Below are 12,025 nucleotides of genomic sequence, written 5' to 3' on the forward strand. Positions count from 1 at the left end.
TTCATAACTCGGCCGACCAATGGTGTAACTTCATCACTCAGTCAGCCAGTCAGTCACTCACAGACATTCGCCTTTGTAGGGCTGGCCCTGATGTTGCAGTCCAGCCAAAAATATGAATTCCCACAGGAATCCCAGCTTTATTTTTTTTGTTAAGGAGGATATTAAATGAGTTAATACAGTGAAACCGCGAAGCAACGTTAGGCTGTAGCAGTACTGAAATGTAAATATATCAGGTGTCACTTATTTTATCTGCAGTATTTATTTCTGAGCAAAATAACGTTTTCTAGCTAAGCTGGCTAGCGAAAGAAAGTGACTGATAGATATCTTGACTTTTAAATTTGACATATTGCTATAATGAATGGGAAACATATATGATACTAACACATAATCATACACTCAAATATGCATTAAAATTATAAATATACACTTTTCCTTTCTTACCACAAACCCAGAAATAAGCTATTAGTTGCCAGAAGCGCTGTGTGAACAATGGTGTAACCAATTTAGCAAACAACCTGCTGTAGGTTAAGTTACTCCCAAAATTAAATAGCCTAGCTATATCATAGAGTACTTTTCATCATGCTATAGTCTAGCAACACTAAATATGAACCCGTAATATTATTATATGCTAGATATAATTAATTGCCTTTATAACCGTTAGCTAACATTAACTAGCTATAGAGCTAGTTAGACTCATAGGTTAGACTAGGCTATTCACAAACTACTGTGTAGCCAACAGGTTATAGATGCTGTTCTCCCTTACGGTAAATGGTCTGACAACACAACTTGAGATGTTCTGTTTTTGAAAATATTACTCACTTCACTTAATAACTTTTATTATTAAGCACAATGTAAAAACACCAAATCAACAGTTCCTACCTAGATAAGCTAGCAAAATTCTTTGTTAGCTAAAAAGTAGTTAGCGAGCTATTTAGCTGTACCCACAGTTTTGCAAATCTGAGAAGAAAATGAAGTCACTGTGCAGATAGGCCCCATCGCGTGATGAAGCTGTGAAGCTACTATGGATGCCTCAAGACCCTGTCACAAATCTCATCGGTTTTGTTCTTAACCAAACAGAGATCAGTTCACCTAGTCAACGCAATCGGAACAGTGATATTTGGTCATGTTTTTTTTATTCTTTTTAGCCTAGAAAAGTTTTTGATCCAGGAAAAATTGAAAAAGTTATTGCCTGCTTGCATTGATTAACATAATATGAACTTTTGGCTCATAATTCGCGCTGGAGCGAGTTTAGTGAATTTCTATTGAATTTCTACTCACAGGAAATACATGGCAGACTCATAAATAATTCTATTTTACGGTGGCACTGTCAGGACAAATTTAATCCCCCTATTCCCTTCCGGGGTTATGTTTCCGGTTACGTTTCTTGATGAGTAAGTTAGTGTCAACTTGATAACCTTGCCTGGTTGCTAAAGACAGTGAGAGATCGCTAGCCAGCTGGCTAGCTAGGAAGAGAAGTTATAAGACTAAGAGAAGCTCTTCCAGCTAGCTAGCTAGTGATCTGTATATCTGGCTGTCTAGCTGGCTATCTATGTATTTCTCTTGCTAGCTAGATCCATGAATCTCATGAGTCTTTCCTTAATTATTGTATTCACTGTTTCACCTAATTTACACGACATTACACAAGCTAACATACACCAATATGACACACACACACACACACACACACAACGTTGTATTCTGCTCATATGTTTATTGCTTGTTGTACTCATTGTTTTGCAGTATGTATATATAAATACGTCATGCCAATAAAGCTTATTTGAATTTGAATCTTCTGACAGAGAGATCTGACCAATCAGCGTAATGTAACGGTACAACGTAACCCCGGAAGGGAATGGGGGGATGAAATTCGTGAGGGGGATGAAATTTGTTGTGATAGTGCAACATGAGGAAGTATCGAATTGAATAGAATTGAATGGGACCACGTGTCCCTTCTAGTTCTTACAGTTCATTGGTCTTTACCCTTACCCCCACTCTATCCCTGTGATGTCCCGGTGACATTGGGCCACCTAGGAAAGGCTTTAAATACTAAGCATTCAAATAGCCTAGACTTAGCAGGAATGAAGGGCCAGTGAGCAAATGCTCTAAATACTATGTTGTATGGAATCATTTGATAATGTTGTGCAGATGTCGCAACGACCGTGTATGTTTACTGGGGGTAGTTATGAAAAAATCTGTAAATGAAAACCTTAAAGTTATATTCCGTAGGCTACTGTTTTTGCACTCAAGTCTCTGCATCCAGGTTAACTAGAGTTTTGTTTATAGTTTTGTAAGTCTTTTGGCTGGTGGAGCTCCCAATGTAACACTGCTAGGATTTCAGGAAAACGGTAGGTGCAGTCCAGTGGTAGTGGCCCGTCCCGAACTCTAAATTGTATTAATATTTAATGGTTCTGTACCTTTACCCTGTTTTACAATACAGTTATTTTGTTTTGTCCAGATCTAATGGCAAATTATACCTCACTAGCTAGCACGACTGTTAGCCAGGTAATCCCCTCCAAGGCAGTTAGCTATCAGGAAATAATTACCTTCGCGGAGGCAATCCCCCTCTGGCCTCCACGGCTCATGGACATAACCGGACACCTCAGCCTTTTAACAGTTGTAGAATCACTGTACTACCAAATCCAACATTGTAACGCAGTTAAACATCATGAATTTAAAAAAAAAAGAAATATTAGGTATACATCCTGTCCCCTTTTCAATGTCAAATTTCACAATTAACAGCAACGTTGAATCACAGTTCTAGTTACTGTAGCTTATAACTCTATTTAGGGTTGCCAACCTTCCAGCAAAATATGGAATTGTTTGGACAGTAGAAGAGGTGTTTCATATTTAACTTATAGCTACGGGATGCATTTTCTTCCATATCTTTGTGAACAATTGCTTTTATAGTTTAACCTCTGTTTTGATTATGATTGGTATTGGCTGTGCCGGCTGGTGGAGAGAGCACAAGCACCTGGGTTGCCCTAACTAATCAGCCCAGGTGCTTAAAGGTGTGTTCCTCTCCACACTTTGGGGCCAAGACCGGGAGCACACACCGAGAGAGTATTTATTTTGGAGTTTCTGCTTGTTTGATCTCAAAAGACAAAGAGAAAGTAAACTGCCACTGAAAAGTTGGAGGAGCTGGTCAGCTGAGAAGCTGGCCAACTAGGAACAACAAGCTGAAAAGCTGTCGCTCCATTTTACTTTCTTATTATAGTTATTTTAGTTTGTTGTTTCGGTTTATTGTTTTTGCTCAGAACTTGGAGGGAGAAGGGTGAAAGTGTTCATTTATCTGATTTCATGTTGGTGTGTGTGCGCTTTCTTCCTCTCCATGCGGCAACCAACGGTGTTTCCCCGGAACTGCCGCATCTCGCACGGTGTGACAGCTCCTTACATAAGTCTGAATCTCATGTACTAACTCATATTGGCCATCCTACGTGTATCAGTAGGCACTCGTTTTTTGACTTGCTGTCATATTTGCTGTGTTTGGTGCTGGGAAAACAGCGGGAGAAAGAGATTACACAAGATGGTGACAGGGCAGAAGGAGCAGGTGTCGTGGAGGTGAGTGAGAAAGGAGCAATTATTGAAAGTTAAGACAGAATATAATGACAATAGTCCTAGCATCGTTTTGGCTAACTTTTATGTATTAACAGTAAGCACTAGATTTCTGGCTTACTGTCGTGTTTGCTCTGGTGAGTTCAGGGCAAAGAGAGGGACAGAGAGAGTACTGAGTGGTGGATGTTGACAGGGAAGGAGGTGAGTGATAAAGGTGAGGGAGAAAGAGGTGAATGATAAAGGTGAGGGAGAAGGAGGTGAGTGATAAACTTTTGAAAGTTAAAGGGATAATCACACAAAATGACATGATCACCTCTCACCATGAAAGTAACTACAATCAGAAAAACCAGAATGTATGCTTTAGATCTTCAATAATGGCAGACTTGAACCACAAACAAAAATTATTACTCCTGCTTCTTTGAGCCAGTTGTCTTTGGTGTCTGAAATTTGTGTTGTTTATATATCATATTTACACAGCAATGGTAGCATTACAGTATTCAAAGAGAAAGCGCCTAATTTGAATGAAAAGCACTTTTTCCACTGGCCTGGCCAAAAATGTATTGGTGCCTACACCACTGTAGCTTGTGCAACATGGATAAATAAAACATGAATCGCTCCTAGGGTTTTAATATTAGCCTGTGTGGCAAAATTTTGTTTTGATTTACCCCCCTTCTGTTAGTGTCATAATGAAATTATGAACGGCATACATTTATTATGTCATTATTGTGAGTTGGAGTATCATAAATAGTTGTTTTTGTCAGAACTCAAGCACATTAGTTGAAAAATACAGATTTTGAAATATCCTGTGTTCCAACATTCCATGGGCTGTTTTTCAATAAAAAAAATGTTGGTTTTTTTGGCAATTATTTATTTCAGGTTCTGAAATGAGTTTTCTTATTCTATTACTGTGGACATGTGCTCATAATCACTCAGATTCACCTAAAATTTCTAAAAATGTATTTCATTTTTTTATTTAAATGCCGCCTCACTCCCTAGTCATATTTGGTCCCAATGTTGTATACATGGTTACTGCCTTGGTTTTGAATCTCTTAGGGAGTGACATAGGGCCAAATGAAACAAAAACAACAATAGCATCGTGTGATCTCATGTAGCGACAATAAAACATGCACTGTAACACATGCTTATCGGTGCTAGAAGCTGTTGAGCTGGGTACTCAGAAGCCACCTGCTTATATGCAGACCATTGCTCCCCTTTCAGCATTCCTTCACTTATGCTGTGTGTTTTATGATATGGCAAGAACCTTTCCTAGCTAGAACTAAGTTTGTAGTTCACCAATTATATCCATTTTGTGCTTTTATTGGACAACAGAGAGAAATTTTAAGGTAATGACTAATGAAAGCCTCACAAATAGGTTGCATTATTTCAGACATTTCTGATAGTGTGTAAATGTTTTTGTTTTTGAGAATGCAAGACTATTATCATTTTATTTTATTTTTTGCTAGCAGCTGTGAACTTTAGACAGTTATAACTAGATTCTAACAGTTTAAACTAGGTTAATTTGGCTGTGAACAATAAGACTAGACAAACGTACATGTACATATTTAAATAACCAGATACATATGACACCATTAAGTATATGAGGGGCTCCTCAGAGCAATGTAGGCTACACACCTGAGTGATCAACTCTCGAACGCCATTGGTAGGCTACCTGCGTATCGCCTGTCTTCAGATGAACGAGATCATGGAGGGTTTATTCATCAAAGCCAGAACCGTGACCGTCACCTTCTCACAATGAAGCCTTAAGTGTCACAAGTGTCATTGCCAGCAGTCGCTGCAGAGCGACCGAGGACCATGGAAATACCAGAACTTGTTCCTTCTGAACAAGAAGATACGGCGGTGAACATCATAAACGAGAGAGTCCGCTCACAGCACATATAGAGTAACCGTGACAGATCAAAATTCATGGTACAGATCATTGGGAATTTATTTAAAATTTTCGACATTTTATATAAGCGATAGTGCATATCTCTTTTGCGTTTTAAATGCGTTGGCGTTAGGTTGTTAAATGTCACGCAACCTAATGTCAACTGATTCTGATGTAGAAAAACGGTTTCATAGAGAGAAGACTGCTGGTGGCGTTAAGTGAATCGCCTTAAAATAGCTATTCGATGCAGTACCCTAATCGACAACGTAAAGAATATAGGGTAACCTACGTTTCATAGCCTGATCAATTTTGTGATGTAGCCTACGCTGCGCTTAAATCTCCCATTTACAGCCATCTAAAATATCCGGGGCGAATAACGTTACATTAACAACTCGAATACATTTTCAACTTAAAAAAATGCGAACAGTCGTGAAAACTATTGTGGTGGTAAATTATTTGAAAATGCAAGATTTCACTATTCTGTGTAGTCTAATATGTGATTAAGAAAAGCCTAATGTGACATAAAACGCACAGAGTAACTTATGTGGGAGAATGCAAGTTTTGTAAGGCATCAAGAGGTCAATGGTCGCTTAAATTAACTGTTAAGATGTAGCCTAGGCTATGCTATCAAGAAGTCAACACAGACGGTACATGCTAAGAATCTTGATTTGTGGTTCAGTAGCCTGTGCTTCAAGTCTTTCTTCTATTCGCACGCCTTTTCTTTTACTGCCAGTTTTAGCGACCTGGTACCTGAATTGCTTGCTGGTAAAGTGCTATTGACAACCCCAGTCCAATGTTTTCATGCCCTGTTTAAGAGGTCATGGTGTCAAAGCTGGCTGCCGGCGCGAGTTCGGAATCCCTGGGAATTCTGCCACATGCGTCCAAGACACAGTATCTGCCCAACTGAGAGCAGAAATACGGTGCGCCCGCTGTCCAGATTGCCAGACAAATTAGAATCCGTGGTGGGGAGGGAAAGATTCGTATTCAGAAGGAATTATAAATAGCATGGTTTCTAAAACGTCACATTATTAGTCTTTCACGCTGAGAGGCCGTTAATTTTCCAGAAAACTGTTGAATAGGCTACCAAGTTCACGTGCATGTAGGCTATACTACAGGCAGAAAAATAGCATGCCACGAGCTGTTTTATGAGAACTATTACAGTTGGTAGTGGTAAGTTTTTAAAATAAAAACAAAAAGTTTGTTAAAAATCGATTTAATATCGTTTCAATTTCATAATGGCCCCGAACCAACAATTTTTGTAATTAGCAGCGCTGTTAATTCCCAATGCATGCATTGCAAAATAACTGGTAGGCTAGTTAATCTTATGATCTCCCGAACTAAAATGACCTTCATTGTTTCTTTCGCCGACGTCCTACCACGGTGCTTAATACAAGACGTCTAAAATATAATAAACTGTTTTATCGACATAGCCCTACGTGAAACACGAAATAGTATTATTATATGATAGAGAAGTCATATGTAGCCAGGATTTGTCATCTATACATCAATAGAAAGTAATAAATTAAATAAAATTCAACGGCCTTTTGGCAACTGTAATCGTCTATTTAGTCAAACGAATACAAACAACGTATTCTATCTGCTCAATGTAGACACGTTTTTCATTGGACAAAGTGCAATAAAGCTCAGTGCGTTGCATTTTGAGTAGGGTCCCAAATGATTGAAAACGACATGCGAGGAAAATAATTTTAAATAATTAATAATAATAAAAAGTTGAGTAGGCCTATTATCGAATGACGAACGGGTCTAAATAACTAAACAACTCAAAATAAACAATACAAACAAAACAAGCCATACAATCTGCATCCATGGCCACCGTCATAGGCTAGCCTATGTACTTGAACGTAAACATTTCTAATGCTGGCAAACAAAAGGTACACAACAGAAATTATAGATTCAAGCTTTAAGAGATTTGGAACACTATTGATTCACTATTCCTCGGACTAATTGATTTTAGTTTTAATCTGGGACTCTTTGGGTGGCCTCCGGCGGTTTCACACAGAGAGATTAGCGCGGTGTATTCGCTCCGTAGCGTCCTGCTTAAACTGTGGTGCCACCCTGCCAATTTTACATTCTCCATTAATAAGCGTGAGAGTACACTTACCAACATTATTTATATATTTCCACCCATGTGGCTAGACGTGCATAGCATGTGCCTCTATCTCGGGAATCTGTGAGTTATAAATAGCACTATTTGAATATTATGAAGGCACTTCTTATTCACAATTAAAATGCAGTCATAGCCGTTCCCAGTCTCCTCCTCTGAAACACAAACACAGTTATTCCAGTAAAAACACGCACGCACGCACGCACACACACACACGAAGTTGTGATTGGCTGTTTCTTAAATTATCATTAATAGCAAAAAAAATAGCATTAATAGTAGTCCTCCATAACGAGATCCCTAAACTGATGAATGTTGAATTCATCTGACATTTTCAGCGCTAACCATGATCAGAGAAATGTGTCTCTAGCATACATTATGTAGATATCAATGTTGTTTTAGTGGACTTATCCATGCACTGCACAGCCAAATATCATGCTCTTGTAATCTGTGGATAGGGTTTAAATCCTAAATCCAACTAGAGGATAAACAGGTGCACCATGGTGTCCAATGGTCGATTCCTCCCTATGTTTTAGACAAGATATCAGTAGTCATGACTTGAATAAATTGCAGTAAAAATACGTTCTTAGCAGTACAATAAAATAATATTACATTATAATATAGTGACCCCTGGTGGAAGAGTAAAACTCGTGTAATAATATGTTTTTGCATTTGTTGCGTATTTATAATCTGTGCATTTATCATGCACAATGTTCTTAACCAGAACATTGAACATACGCAGCGTTCTTTACCTGGGAATTCGACACTCACAATGTGTTTTACCTGGGTATTTAGATCACGTTATTATTAGGTTATTATCATGGGTGTTCAATGTTCTTGACATTTTCCATATACCATGTTCTTAACCTGAACAGTCAGCATACACATTGCAATTTCAGTTTTTATTAAAATAACTTAAGTAATTCTTAAGGCTTTATCCTCCAAATATAAACCTGAATAAACCTGGGGTGAAGAGAACATGCTGCACTTACTTTTGACTTTTAACTTTTTTTAAATTGCTTTATTCTTTATGTTCTAATGATGTTATAATAATAATAATAATTACAACAATAATAATCCTAATAATAATAATAGCTATTATGATTGTTATTGTTGTTGTTATTAGTATTATTATTAGTTGGTCCACCCTTTGCTGCTATGACAACCTCCACTTTTCCGAAGGCTTTATGCTAGATGTTAGGGTATTGCTGCGGGGATTCGCTTCCATTCAGCCAGAAGAGCATTAGTGAGGGCGATCACTGATTAGGCCTGGGTGATTAGGCCTGGCTCGCAGTTGGCTTTCCAGTTAATCCCAAAGGTGTTGAAAGGAGTTGAGCAGGGCTCAGGCCAGTCAAGTTCCTCCACACCATTCTTGACAGAGAAATTTTTATATGGACCTTGCTGTGTGCCCAGGGGCATTATCATGCTGAAATAGGAATGGGCCTTCTCCAAACTGTTGGGGAAGCACAGAATCATCTAGAATGTGACTGCATGCTGTAGGATTACGATTTGTCTTCACTGGAACTCAGGGGCCTATCCAAATCCATGAAAAACAGCCCCAGACCAAGGGATGTCCAGGTACTTTTGGTCATACAGTGTATGTCATGTTATTGATATGAACATATATTCTGAATACAGTCAACATGATAAATAAATAAATACTCTCCAAAGAGCAACTTTTCAGGAAATGAAAAACAGCTTATTAAGTCAGACACATTTTAGTTGCTTGTTGTTTTTGAATATCCGTACCAGGAAAATTAAATATTGACTGTAAACAAGACATGATATGCACTTTCTGTTTAAATATCAAATTGAAACATGGAAATTTCATTTTTGTTTTATGCCGTTCCCCTTTTTTATTCATTTTGAAGACTCAGTCTTACTCACTCAGTTCTCTTTGTTGCAACCTCTGCTGTCATTTAGAGGGAGACAAACATGTCCTCTTCTCCAATGCATGTAATGTCAGCTGGAATTTTTTATCACACCGTAGTGTACCAGATTGGCTTGCACAAACATGGGTCATTAGAAGACAGGCCATGTGCAGTTCAACAGGCAACAAGCTACAAAAGTATATGAAACACAATAACTAAGTTTGGTTTGCTTTTTTGCCATTCTGGAAATTAACAGGCATTCAGAACCACTTTGGAATTCGTTTTTAATGCACTTGACCCCCTCTAGTGGCCAAATCCTGGAAGCACAAACGCTATTAGTAAACGGGGTTATTGAGATAAGTGGTTTTTACGCAGTCAGGAACAACCTGAACCCGTGCAATATATCTAAAAAAAAAAAGTTTTCAACATGCGAAAATAATTATCTATCTATAAACGGTATCTATTTTAGAAGCTGTACTTATTTTAAGTTGCAAATATACGAAAATGTGTACATTTTGTAAAATTGACAACCAAGCATAAACATATCCTTTCTGGAGTGTAATTTGTATCAGCTGTTTAAAAGATTCATTTAAATGATGTATTCTTCCATGAGGTATTTTTTGTTATTTGACACATGTAATACAAAGTTTGAATGACCCCATTCTATTCAGAATGGAAAATTTCAGGGCTAAGTTTCATGAAATAATTTAGGTTGCATTGCTTTGGAATAGGGCTTGTTTAATGTGTGTGAGCTAAGATAGCCAATATTGTTTGTTGTAACTTGGTCTCATTTTGATGTCAAACCTTTAACGGCAGGCCTAGATTTATCAAGTTTTAATTAATGACTTGTAGACGGTGCTTTGTGTGCATGAGTAACTTGGCATTTTTGTTGAGATATCATTTCTTTTTGCGCTGTGTTTGCTCTTAGCTGATAATAATGCATAAAATGTATGAACCATGACATAGTTAAATCTAGAGAGAGACATACATACACATACATACATGTAAACATATACATTCTAGCTCAAAGAAACAGATAGATATGAATTAAGTCATTTTTACTTTACCATGAATTACAAATAATGAAAGTTTGTCATACTTTTTATGATATGTGTTTTTAAAATGTTATTGTACACACAATATACTTACTAATTGTTTGTATGGCAGTAGTAATCTATAGGCCTAGCTAACATTAATTTAGAAATGTGGTGTTTTCAAGGTAGCTACAGTAGCCTAGTTAAAAGGTATTTAACACTAGAAACGGCACAGTGGTGAATTTGACCATTGTCACTGTAAGAAAATTGATAAACCAGCTGTCATGAAATCCTTAAGGCTCCCCTCTTCGAGAGTTTTCCTGAACTTATGTATCGAACATTTTGATATCATTTGAATATCAATATTGTATAAGGAAATACATTTATAAACATATAAATGGCCATGAACGGCCAAATGTACTGTCATTTATCTTGCCTGTCTGCTTGATCATTTTCATCGCTGCGTGTAACGTTGTTGCCAAATGACTCCACAAATACCCAGCTCCAGCCGCACAGAACAAGATTCTGGCTGGGTGAAGCCTCCAATAGAGGTCTGAGGTTTTAGGATCTACCTTTTAGTCATGTAGTTGTGTCTGAGTCATTAATAGTGTTGGGTGCCAAATCTCGGTATGACGATTTCCATATGACCAGGTACCTACAAGACCGAATCTCAACGCAGATTTGAGTACTTAATTTTGGGGCTGTTTTCACTGACATTACACTCGTTCTGTCAACTCATTCAGTGACAGCAGGTACCGTTAACAAGTTAGCTAACGCTAAACTTTGTCAAATTGCCAAAAGCAAAAACTTCTAAAGTGTGGCTGTGTTTTACCAAAAGGATTCAAACAATGGGATGTGCCTTTGCAATTAAAAAAATGTTCTTTAATGTTGTCATTTGCTCGTTTTTTTAAAAGAAGGTAGACTACTGGTTCAGGCACCTTTTAAGCACCATACCATTTCAAAAGTGTCATTTTAGCACGGGTATCATCAAAGTCTAAACGATACCCATCCCTCACCATGAAACAATATTAGGTGGGGTTTGCATGTGATACAATAGAGAATGCATTTCAGAAATATAAATGGGATTATATTATACAGCTGTTAAATCAATAGCTTTAATTTTTTGGTCATTATTAGTTAGCAAGCAAGCGACCTTCCACACAAAACAAAGATGGCAACCACAAAATGTATAAAAACGTGTTCTACTGGCTGAACTAGCATCACATGCACTTGCATATATGTCCATTTTGCCAATCAGACTACTTTGACCAATTGTTGTTATTGGCAGAAGATATAGCTAAATGTCCAATGGGGATAATTATTGATTGTTGGACTGGAGCATCTGTGATGATGAAATCGGCAGGAAAAAGGAGAAAGATCCGGCAAATCCTCATGCAGACTGGATATTTTGCTTGGTATCTTTCATATATTATATTGATTAAAAATAAATGGCAGATGCATTTATTTTCTCTGGGTACTTGCCGATGTTGGTATAGAGGGAAATGATGAAACAGATATACTGGCCAAACAGACTATAATGCTCCAAAACATAAACCTACAA

This window comes from Anguilla rostrata, chromosome 8, assembly GCF_018555375.3.
Source record: "Anguilla rostrata isolate EN2019 chromosome 8, ASM1855537v3, whole genome shotgun sequence".
NCBI lineage: Eukaryota > Metazoa > Chordata > Actinopteri > Anguilliformes > Anguillidae > Anguilla > Anguilla rostrata.